The sequence below is a fragment of the Cupressus sempervirens genome, chromosome 10 (assembly GCF_028749045.1).
Source record: "Cupressus sempervirens isolate cs-2001-9-10 chromosome 10, ASM2874904v1, whole genome shotgun sequence".
Classification (NCBI taxonomy): Eukaryota; Viridiplantae; Streptophyta; class Pinopsida; order Cupressales; family Cupressaceae; genus Cupressus; species Cupressus sempervirens.
Window position 1 is genome coordinate 323,311,254 of NC_143127.1, and position 10,661 is coordinate 323,321,914.

The window sequence follows — 10,661 nt, forward strand, 5'->3', positions numbered from 1 at the left end:
CAATGCAACAAGACTTCACACAATATTTGTAAGTGGAACTTTCTTGAGATCCCCTTTAGAAGTGAAAACACTAATTTCTAATAGTAGGTTGCTGCAACAATGTGTCTACTGATCAACTATCCAATGAATATGAACAGAGCATACAATAAACGTAAAAGGAAGAAAATGAACAAAAAAGATGAAGCCAAAAAAAATTCCAAAGAAAAAGAAAAAGAATACAAAAGGGCCGCCAATTTCTGAAACCCAGTGTTATGTTACCCAACACTAAGAGATACCTGTAGAGACTCTACAACTACAATAAAGCTCAAAAATTCTACTCAAATCCTAGATTCTCAAACTACAGTCCTTTTATCCCATTCAAAAGACTAGGGCTCTACTTCATATATCGTATGCTACTTCTGTTGTCTTAATTACCTTGTTGTATTCTAGTGTATTCTAGTGTATCACCGCCAGCCTTTCTCATTTCCACAACAAAAAGAGAGGGAGAAACTTCGAAAACATACATATGTTTTGATACAATCTTAGCCAGGGAATACATTGTTACTAGGAGAGCAAAAGCAACAAGGTTTGTGTGGACATTCAGTTTGTTACATGCTAAAAAAAATGATATTTCAGATTTCTCGGCATTGACTGCAATATTTCTGAATCAAAGCAAATTTTAGGGAACTGAAGAATCTTGAACAAGAAAATAAAATTAACTTACCTCTGTGGCTATAGAGAGATGCCCCTTATGACCTGTTTCAGGTCCCTGTAGCCTCATCTATGCAAATAGATTAGGAATATCAGATGGATATAGATGCATAATGATCTATGTAAACTGATATATATTCAAACAATTATGATATTGCTATTAACTGTATAGTTTTGGAGTTAAACTCATTGACCATGTTGCAGGAGTTGTGGTTCACAAGAATTATCTTACACAAGAATAAATGGAACACTTAAAAATCATTGCATCTAAGTGATGCTCACAGAAGCATTGAGCCTTCCTAAGTGAATCCTGATAGCAATATCCCAATTTGACTTGCAAAATATCTCCTACTAATCAATTTATTAATTATTGAAAATAATTTTAGAAAAGAGTAATTTTGGAAAGCTCATATGTAACAATCCATCGCTCCTCCACGAGAGGGTGACTGTAGATAGCTCAAGGCAAGGACCTATAGGCAATTGTACCTTATGTGATAGAAATCTGGAGAGAAAACAGTTTAGGATCTGCTTAATGTCTGTTATATGTACTGTAGTTCTGTATTGATTACAGGTAGCTTGCTCTTCCACAATATTTACAAGAGGCGTTATTGGACATCTGTTCTACTATTTTGTTTTGAATTCTCGAGAAAAGAAAAAATTGTGAAGACCTCTGTTCAAGGCCTCTTTCATGGGGTATCATGTTTGCTAGAGTCGGCTCAGGAATAATTCTGAACCAAGATTTGATTTTTTCTCTCGTTAAATGCACAGTCAGTGTCTTAGAAGAAGTATTTATATAGCTGCAGCATGGCTGTGAGGTTTTCCTAGAATGGTAGCATTATGTTTACAAAATCATGCAAAAAAAACATTTTGTTAAATTGAAGGGACATATTTTGTTGCCCGAATATCTTTACTGGTGGTATGCAGTCGCAACATGACTATGAATCATGGAATCACTGATAAATGCATATGTTCTTATGGGTACTATAGATTCTAATTTCTTAGACTACAGCCTCTAATCTCTTTCAACCATTGCTATAGGTCAAAGACTTTCTGATGAAGATCAATATTCAAAGTTTATAGGCCCCACAGTCCCTCAGTAACTCATGTAGCCATGGCATTGCCTTTCCCTGTATAGTTTGTTGACAGATAAGGATCTGCAAGACTAGGCAGATTCAGTTCAATCTCAGCTGTTTTCTTAAAAGCAAGAATATCATTTCAAAAAAATGCTACTCGAGCTCAATGCATTAAATTTCTGGGGAGCTATGACCTGAGCCTGTGCTTGGATCCTTAAAGAGTTCAAAACAGTCGAAGAAACCATTTCCAGTGAATATAAATATTCAAGTTTGTAAGCACAAGGGTCTTTTGATAACCTATGTAGACACTTTATCCTTCACTGCATGCTGCCGACAGAGTCAAACACTGACAAATGCAACCATTCTCATACTGATCCCACCAATTTTTTGCTGGAAGACTATCATTTCAACAAAAGTTTCCTATCAAGCTCACCACATCACAAACTCATCCTTCACAAGGAAATGTGAGCATGGCATTGGTACTACAAAATGGTTGTTAAAAGAAAAATATTTGACCTGGACGGATAAGACAGGTTGGTTAATATGGCCAAGATCAGACATCACCAAATCAACTAATAAGACTATACTAAAACTAAGAATCTTAGGGAAAAAGCATAACCTTGTAATCTCTTCTTTTAACATTGAAACCAAGAGGCTTTGCATGCTCCTCAATTTTTGTGATGATCTCAGTAGCTGGATACTTGGACATGAAGTGTACCTCCTGTTTAACACTCTGCACAATACACATCAAAATCACTCTAGTGTTTGAGACCTAAAAGACTCAGTAGCTTAAAATATTCAAGAAGGAAAGAACAGTTCTATGTGGGTATGGTACAGGTTATATTTCTTAATAGATTGGGTTATATTTCTTAATATATTTTTCTTTCAACAGTGATTTTTAGCATTTACTTCAATAATACCACGCCAAAAGCAAAATGACTCCGCCTTAAATAAAAAATTAAATTAACATTTTTGAAAACAGAGAAATTTTAAATACTTAAAAATTAACATATTAACATACCTTGTTTTTCTCAAATAGACCAGATAGATTGAGCCCTTTTGACAAGGAAATAAGGTCGAATGCATTCATAAGAGAGGGCTTTGTCCCCTTTGATTCCTTCTATTCTACAACAAGGTTTTCCTGTGTTTGATAAAGTTAGCATCTTGTTACAATTTTTGACAAGACATTTATCAACACTCACTATAGTAGTTCTAAAAGTACACCTGCCAAACCCAGTCTACTCCATACAAAAAAAATTAAAAAATGCAAAGAAGACACGACTTGCAGATAATGTACTGGAACAATGAAAACATGATTTCTTATTTACAGATGTACTTTTAAGCCCAAGTAATTCTTCACAGTAACTGGCTATTAGTGCACAAGTGACTTTTGCACAAGTATAAAAATTGCATTCAAGTCCCCTTGCAGTCTAAAAAATGTAGCTATTGTCTACACATCATCGAGGCTTCCAGAGATAGGAAAGCTATAACTGCCCCAATGAATTTTCAATTTCCATAAATTTGTAATAAAGAAGTTGCAGTCATTATCATTGGAGCTAACTAACAATCTAATTTCCAAATACAGGTCTTCTATCTATTTTTGGGCATCCTACCTACACATAATTGATCATTGTGACTTCAAGAAGAAGGCAATATACTGGTAAGGCACTGGAATGGTTAGAATGTTGTTTCCCACTGACCTTGTTAGTAATCACATTTGGCTATTCCTACCGTCTAGCCTCAAGAGTGGAGGGATGAATATGAGGTCCAATTTGCAAGCATTTTGCACAGATATTAAGTACTCTGTACCGATTGAAGATCAATTTGAGCAACAAATTATTTTTTTAAACTAATCAGTGCAGAGTATTTTATCTGGGCAAAATTATATAATTATATAAATGTTTCATATCACGAGCACAAACAAAGGGGATGGATTTAAACTTCCAAAGTAATAATTTACAGTGCTTTGGGATTTTGACACTTAACCTTATCTAACTTCAATTTCATATTGGTAAACAGCCAGTGTGAAATAAAGAGGATTTGGAGAAACAGTAGAAAAAGTAATATTGTAAGACTTCTACAATATTCAAGACAAGTTCTTTTATTTAGCTAGGTATGAAATCATTAATGAAGATGCAGGAGGAAGTGGATGCTGTAAACAAGAAACAAAAAAGAGAAGAGGATGTTAGAATGGAGAAATTTAAAATATATTGCCAATGTAATTTGAACCCACTACTTACATAATATCTGTGTATGCTAACAACAAATGACGAGAGATGTGGCTTCAACAGAGAATTGTCATGAGCATGGAGGAAGATCATGGTCAAGCTATAAACACACATGATACTGCTAAAATGCCACTTGGTTGAGCATGGATGTGCTGAGATAGAAGGTCCCTATATAATGAAAATTCTGATATGGTGTTTTTTCACACATACCTGTTGCTCTGCACGTATGAAAGTTCAAAAGCACAAATCTAAAAAAAGAATATGCACTAAAATGAAATGCGCTCAAATCTATCAAACTACTATCCTCTTATCCCCTTCAAAAGACCAGGGCTCTACTTTATATATCGTATGCTACTTCTGGTGTCTTGTGGGATGGGAGTTGGAAGCTGAAATAAACATGTGCTCAGGAGTTAGCTGAGCCAGCAAGGTGCAATTTGACAGAAACAATCCAACCATTCCTCAAAAAATCTGAACAAACATTCTTTTGGCCTTTCAAGTGTAGCATGCTATCAGAAAACATATACAACGTCTTAGTATGGAGTCTTAACAGCTTTTCATCACCTGAAAGAAGACATATCTGTTAATGCTCATGTATTGCATCCTTTATTTTGAGTACAAAGCTAGCAGAAATGGACTGGAAATGACATCTCAACTGCACAATATACATACATACCAAAAGGTATAACAGTTAACTCGTATATACATACATACCAAAAGACAGCTCAAGACTGTTGCATTATCCCGTAAGCCAAAATGTTGCCATTGGACTACTTCATTAAGTTAATTTGGACAATTTGTACAGGAGCAACTTTAGACATCAAGGACATAAGAATTTAAGATCACCCAAGAATTGCAACTTTGAATTTCCAGTGTTTAAAGTTTTAATTCAAAGACCTGGGATACCGAATCCGTCTTGAATCTGGGCAGGATTCCCAAATGGAACAGATTCTCTGTGGACCTTTCACCCAGATCCACAAGAAATTCAGTAGGATCCACAAGAATCTGGACTTCTGGACAAAAGAAATTAGGGAGAATCCCTTTTGAGATTTTTTTTAAGTAGGCATATGATATAATCATATATTGACAATTCTGGACTAATCATTTTATGAGAATCAGGCTTCTAACTTATTATTATTATCATTATATGTTTGAAAGTTTGAAGTTTTGAACTAATGATGAATGAGCACATTGACATGTTATGTTCATGGAAACTATGAATATACATAAATATATACTTTTTCCAAAACTGTCTATATATATATATATACCCACAGAATCAGGATCGGACCAAACAAATTCCCATATCCTCGAGACTGAATCCCAACCCGAACCAGAATAAGGATTGGTTGCTTAGTCAAAGACTGTAAAATTCTATATATATGATAAATTGTTGAAGGGAATCTAACATAGCAATCAAGCCAAAATGGATGTGAATGTGAGGGTTGACAAAATAATAGACATTGAGTTAGAAATAGGTAATGTTCTTTGTAGCATATATCCAGTTCTAAATGCATTCATGCTCAACATTCATCAAAAAATTGATCTTGGAAAGTAAGTAATAAAACAAACTCCAGATCAAAGAACAAATGCAGCTGTCATTAACATCCATAATATATTTGGCTTGTGGAGGCATATAAGCTATCTGTGCTACATGGCCTCAATCTCCATTACTCATGCTAGAAATTAGTTGCACACAAAATTTATCTATGATATCCTCTAAACTTGAACTCAAAGATGTTATGAACTCGTAATCTCTAGAGAAATAAAGGAAATTCTGGTTTCAATTGTACAAACATGGACTAAACCCATAAGAACAAAACTTTCCCCTTCCTCCAACTCATCAGAAAACTACTAATGCTGTTTATGTTTGGAAAGCGATTGTAAAATTTCTTATATAGAAACCTTGGCCAACTTTTTTATCATTCTGTGATTGCTATTGCCATCTTTGACTTACTGAATACAAGCTATACGAGCTACACATAAACAGTATCATATTGTAAGTGATGTTAACCTGTAGCTTAAGTGGATGCAGTGAAAAGTATTGTACTCTTCAACAGTGAAAAAAAAATTATTAGCACCTAAAATGTGATAAACAATATGACAATCATTTCACCTCAAATTTCAAGATTGTAGACATATGAAATCAGAACTAGGAAATTCTTCAGCATCACAAAAAATCACATGTTTTATACATCACATTCAATCCAAGTTATTAATGTCCTGTAATCCGTCAGGTTTGAATATTGTCCCCTAATCTATTAGATTTCAGCTTGGACATACATCATATTTCTAATTACATGGCAGATCACATTTTGGATTTTAATGAAGTAAAAATAAGCAACATTCCTAATGGTAGAACTAGGAATATCAAAAGCACCTTTGAGCCCTCTCATTGAGCCAGCTTACTCAAAACAATGATGCAAGAATCAATGTGGAAGTGCACTCTTCACATGCTCAGTTTCTACCCAAATCTTATCTCTTCTCAAAGTCTGAATGCTGCCCCATATCGTAGCAAATATTGTAGATCCTATGAGAGATGCTTCAAATCTAATACCAAAGATATATGCTACCAGAAACAATATGTTTACCTCCATCTCCATACTATTAGGAGGCAAGTAGGCTGTTCTTTTTTATTTCATGAGGATAAAAATCAGAATGGACACGAGAAACAATTCACAATAAGAATATAGGGGAAACCCTAAATACAAATACATGGAATACAATTGCTAAGGTATAATGCATATTCTCCTCATGCTTAATCAAAGAGCTCCCACTTTGGAGTGGTAGATGATGTTGGATTAGGAGGTGCAGACTCAAATGTTTCCCACTTTGTTGTCACTACAGGGTGATCCAACAGTGATTTTGACATTGAATTGCGAACTTTCATAGCATCCAAAGTCTCGATGCACTTCTGTACTCTCCTAACCTACATACATTCTCCCATATTTTAAACAATACTCTGAGAGATGATTAATTTAAAATAAACTTCCTACAACAGCAATCAAAAGGGAGACTCTCACGGAGATTTCACCCATTTACACTGCATGCATCAATAACTCAATTGATAAAAACTATCATAAGTATGAGTGACTTCTAAAGCAATGAAATAACATTTAACAGCAAATAAGATATTCTAAAGATTTTCTGAGGAAGAAAATGTAAAAGACATTATGCATTTCAAAGGGAACAGAAAGAAGCAAAATATACTCCTTATGAAAAAGAGCTGCTAGTTTGGTAGGACAGTAAAAAATTAAAACTAGTTGAGTGCCTGAAGAAGCATGCAAACCACCTGCAAAGGAGTGGTTACTACCTTTATAGTTTAAATAATCATGGTGCAAACTTACAGAAAAAAAAGGTCAATGAACAATATAATATATTTGGAAACACAAGTCAAATTGTGATTTTGCTATCATAAGTCAATGAGTTTGACTCAAAAACTAAACAGTTAAATCCTGATAGCAATATCACAATTTGACTTGATGTGGAAAATATCTCATACTTATCAAAATAGAAATCTATGAGGCTATTCTTTCATGGACAATAGGGCATGGTAATTGATCATCTCACAACCCCTATGAATATTGTCATTAGCAGCCTAAACTTATACATTATTTTCTAATGTACACAAACTTTAGGAAAACTAATAGAGAATGTGGTAAAATTTCAAGCAAAGCAAATTGCAAGCTCACAGATGTTTTATAAAACCGATTTCCATAACCTGCCTAATAGTGTCATCTATTAATAGTTAACTCATTGCAGAATATGAATCTGAACAATCTATAAGTATCTCAAGTAATGAATCATGCCAACAAAATCTCATTAACCTAAGCATTCACCTAAAATAACAGCAATACTTGCTCATGTTCAGGAGTACAAACTCCATATATCATCAGTACTTATTCCAACAACATTCATGAGTATTCTTTGGCTTAGAGATGGCAGAATTCTATGACAATGTTGAGACAGTTCTGGGAATGATTGTATGCCAATTTTTAACCATCAATGTTTCAGATCATACTCCATGATCCATCATCAGGATGGAAGAGTGTACATGGATGCAAAAGATCTTGAATTGTGATGATCCATCTACACTCTTTTGCTTTTCTTGGAAAATTTACCATGCTTTCTATTAGTTTTCCTGAAGTTTGTGTACATTAGAAAATAATGCACAATCTTAGGCTGCTAATGACAATACTCATGGGGGGGTGGGGTTCATGCTCAATTACCATGCCCTTTTGTCCATGAAATATTGGTCTCATAGATTTCTCTGCTTTTCCAAATATTGTTGATTCTCCTTTTCTTTCTATATGTTTCAACTATGATTACTTAAACTTTAAGGTAGTGACCACTCCTTTGCAGATGGTTTGCATGCTTCTCAACAAACTGCTTAGATAGTGTCATCTTTTTATATTTACCTCATTTGAAAATATGAATCTGAATAACCCATAAGTATCTCAAGTAACGAATCATGCCAAACACAATTCTATTAATCTAAGCATTCACCTAAAAGAACAACAATACTTGCTCACCTTCAGGAGTACAAACTCCAAATACCGATCATGTAGTTTTTCAAACAACATTAATGATTTTGCATTTTCTTAATATTCATGAGTGGCCTTTGGCAGCAGATTCCACAACCCATGACAATGTAGAGAACTTTATTTCTCATTATATTGAATACCAAGTAAAAAATGAGATTTGCAATAGAAATTATCTGAAGTATTCTTTGCACTTTGGCATCCCCATCAGCTTTAATTCCATCTACCTTTACTAGTTGTCTCATGAGGAGCTTGGTAAGTCTTGTTATATCATTTTCTACTACTTTCTTCCCATTGTTCACTAATCCTTCGAGGACAGACACCTGCAAATGTCCTCAATGAAAAGTATCATAAGTCACTAAATATAGGTTGTTTGAACTTACTACTCTATGAACACCATGTACATGTATATTCATGTAAATAAGTAAGAAAATGAAACAAGAAATTGTGAGGGATTAAGGAAAACAAATTTAAAATTTTAATCTTAGCAATCTAGGTATATGTAACACAAAAAATACAATCAACCGATGCATCAAGCCTTTGACCAACAATAATTAGTATAACTATATTTACACTATTTGATACTCATGCAAAATCAGTTTGAAATCCCATCTTGCACAAAAATGGGTCTATTTCCTTCAAATGTGATCTCCTGATATTATAATAATTAACAACGAATTTGGAAAACAGGGCAACATTTGTTTGATACTGACAAAGAATGGAAGACCGCCAAAGTCTTGGGCCTGATTTATGTGGACTTATGTGGTCCAGTGAAGCCACTCAATGTGTCTGAAGTCAAATGTTCATTGCTGATTATTGATGCATTTTTAAAGAAGTTGTGGGCCTACTTCTCAAAATAGAAGAACAGATATTTCTAGCATAATGTCTCATTAGTCAGCGTTTGAAACTTTGGTTAAAAAGCAGGAAAGTGCCCTTATCAAGTCACTTAGGTCAGATGATGGGGGAAGTTTGGCTCCAGTTAAGTCAAGACATTATACAAGGAGAATGGTATGCATAGACAGCATGCTCTACACACTCTGCAACAATATAGAATTGTGGAATAGAAGAATTAATAGTTATGAGATGAAGGCGCGAGGTGACAACTAGAATATACCAACATAGTACTAGGGAAAAGTTGTCAACGTAACTATTTTCAACTTGAAATGGGGTCCTTACAAGGTATTGCAGAATATTACTCTCCAGTAAGCAAGCAAAAGGAGATCATAGTTAACTGTAGAGCTCATTTTAGGTTGGGCTTCTTTTGTACTAATTCCTAACAATGTAGGAGTAAGCTTGATGCAGAAAGTAAAAGGTATATATGCACTAGCTATTGCAAGTAATCAAAGGTATAAGAAATTGCTTGATGCTTCTATGAATGAAATAGTGATCAGTAGATACATAGTTAAAGATGAGATGTATTTTCCTCAGGTTATGGAAATCCTGATAGCAATATCATAATACAAATACAAGTTTTCTAAAATGACAAACAATATAAACTTTGACCACATACTTATTTATATTTATGTTAGAATCAATTCACATAATTTTTTCAGCAAGACTGTTGCAAAGGACTAACAAGATGCTTCCACCAAATGAAAATCAATTGAGACTTCAATTTATTTCCATGCCATGTAAGGTCATGTGTTGTGCCATCAAGTTATTTTTATTAAAAACAATTACAATGAGTTACTAAGAGCCATTTTTGGTGATCAGCTTACCAGTAACATTTTATAGTTCAGCAAAAGTTACTATCTACAATTTGCTCAGAAAATTATTTCAGCTCACCAGTACCATCTTTTCCTTCAACAACAGCATAGCTGATGCCGTTACCCAATATTCAAGACACAATGTTGTCTCCTTGGGCATTTTGCTATTGTAATTATTATATGACATTTATGCATATTGACAATGGAAGCATTTTTTGTTGATTTGATTGTCAATTCTCATGTGAAATCTCAATTCAAGTCTAATGTTATGAATAAAGCTTTCATTATGTTTAATGATGAATGATTTATCAATGTTATGATGTGAATAATTGACAATTTTCTATACTTCTATCAATTTCCTTATTTTAATTGTTGTCCCTTGCCATCCTCCCTATTCCGAAAACTTGGGGGATAAAAGGAACTATT

The 10,661-nt window shown here is 34.1% G+C and overlaps 1 pseudogene; it reads right to left on the reverse strand.

The window, feature by feature from the left end:
• Positions 1 to 406: 406 nt before the first annotated feature.
• Positions 407 to 10,395, reverse strand: LOC149533919 (CBL-interacting protein kinase 23-like; annotated as a pseudogene).
• Between the last annotated feature and the right edge of the window lie 266 nt (positions 10,396 to 10,661).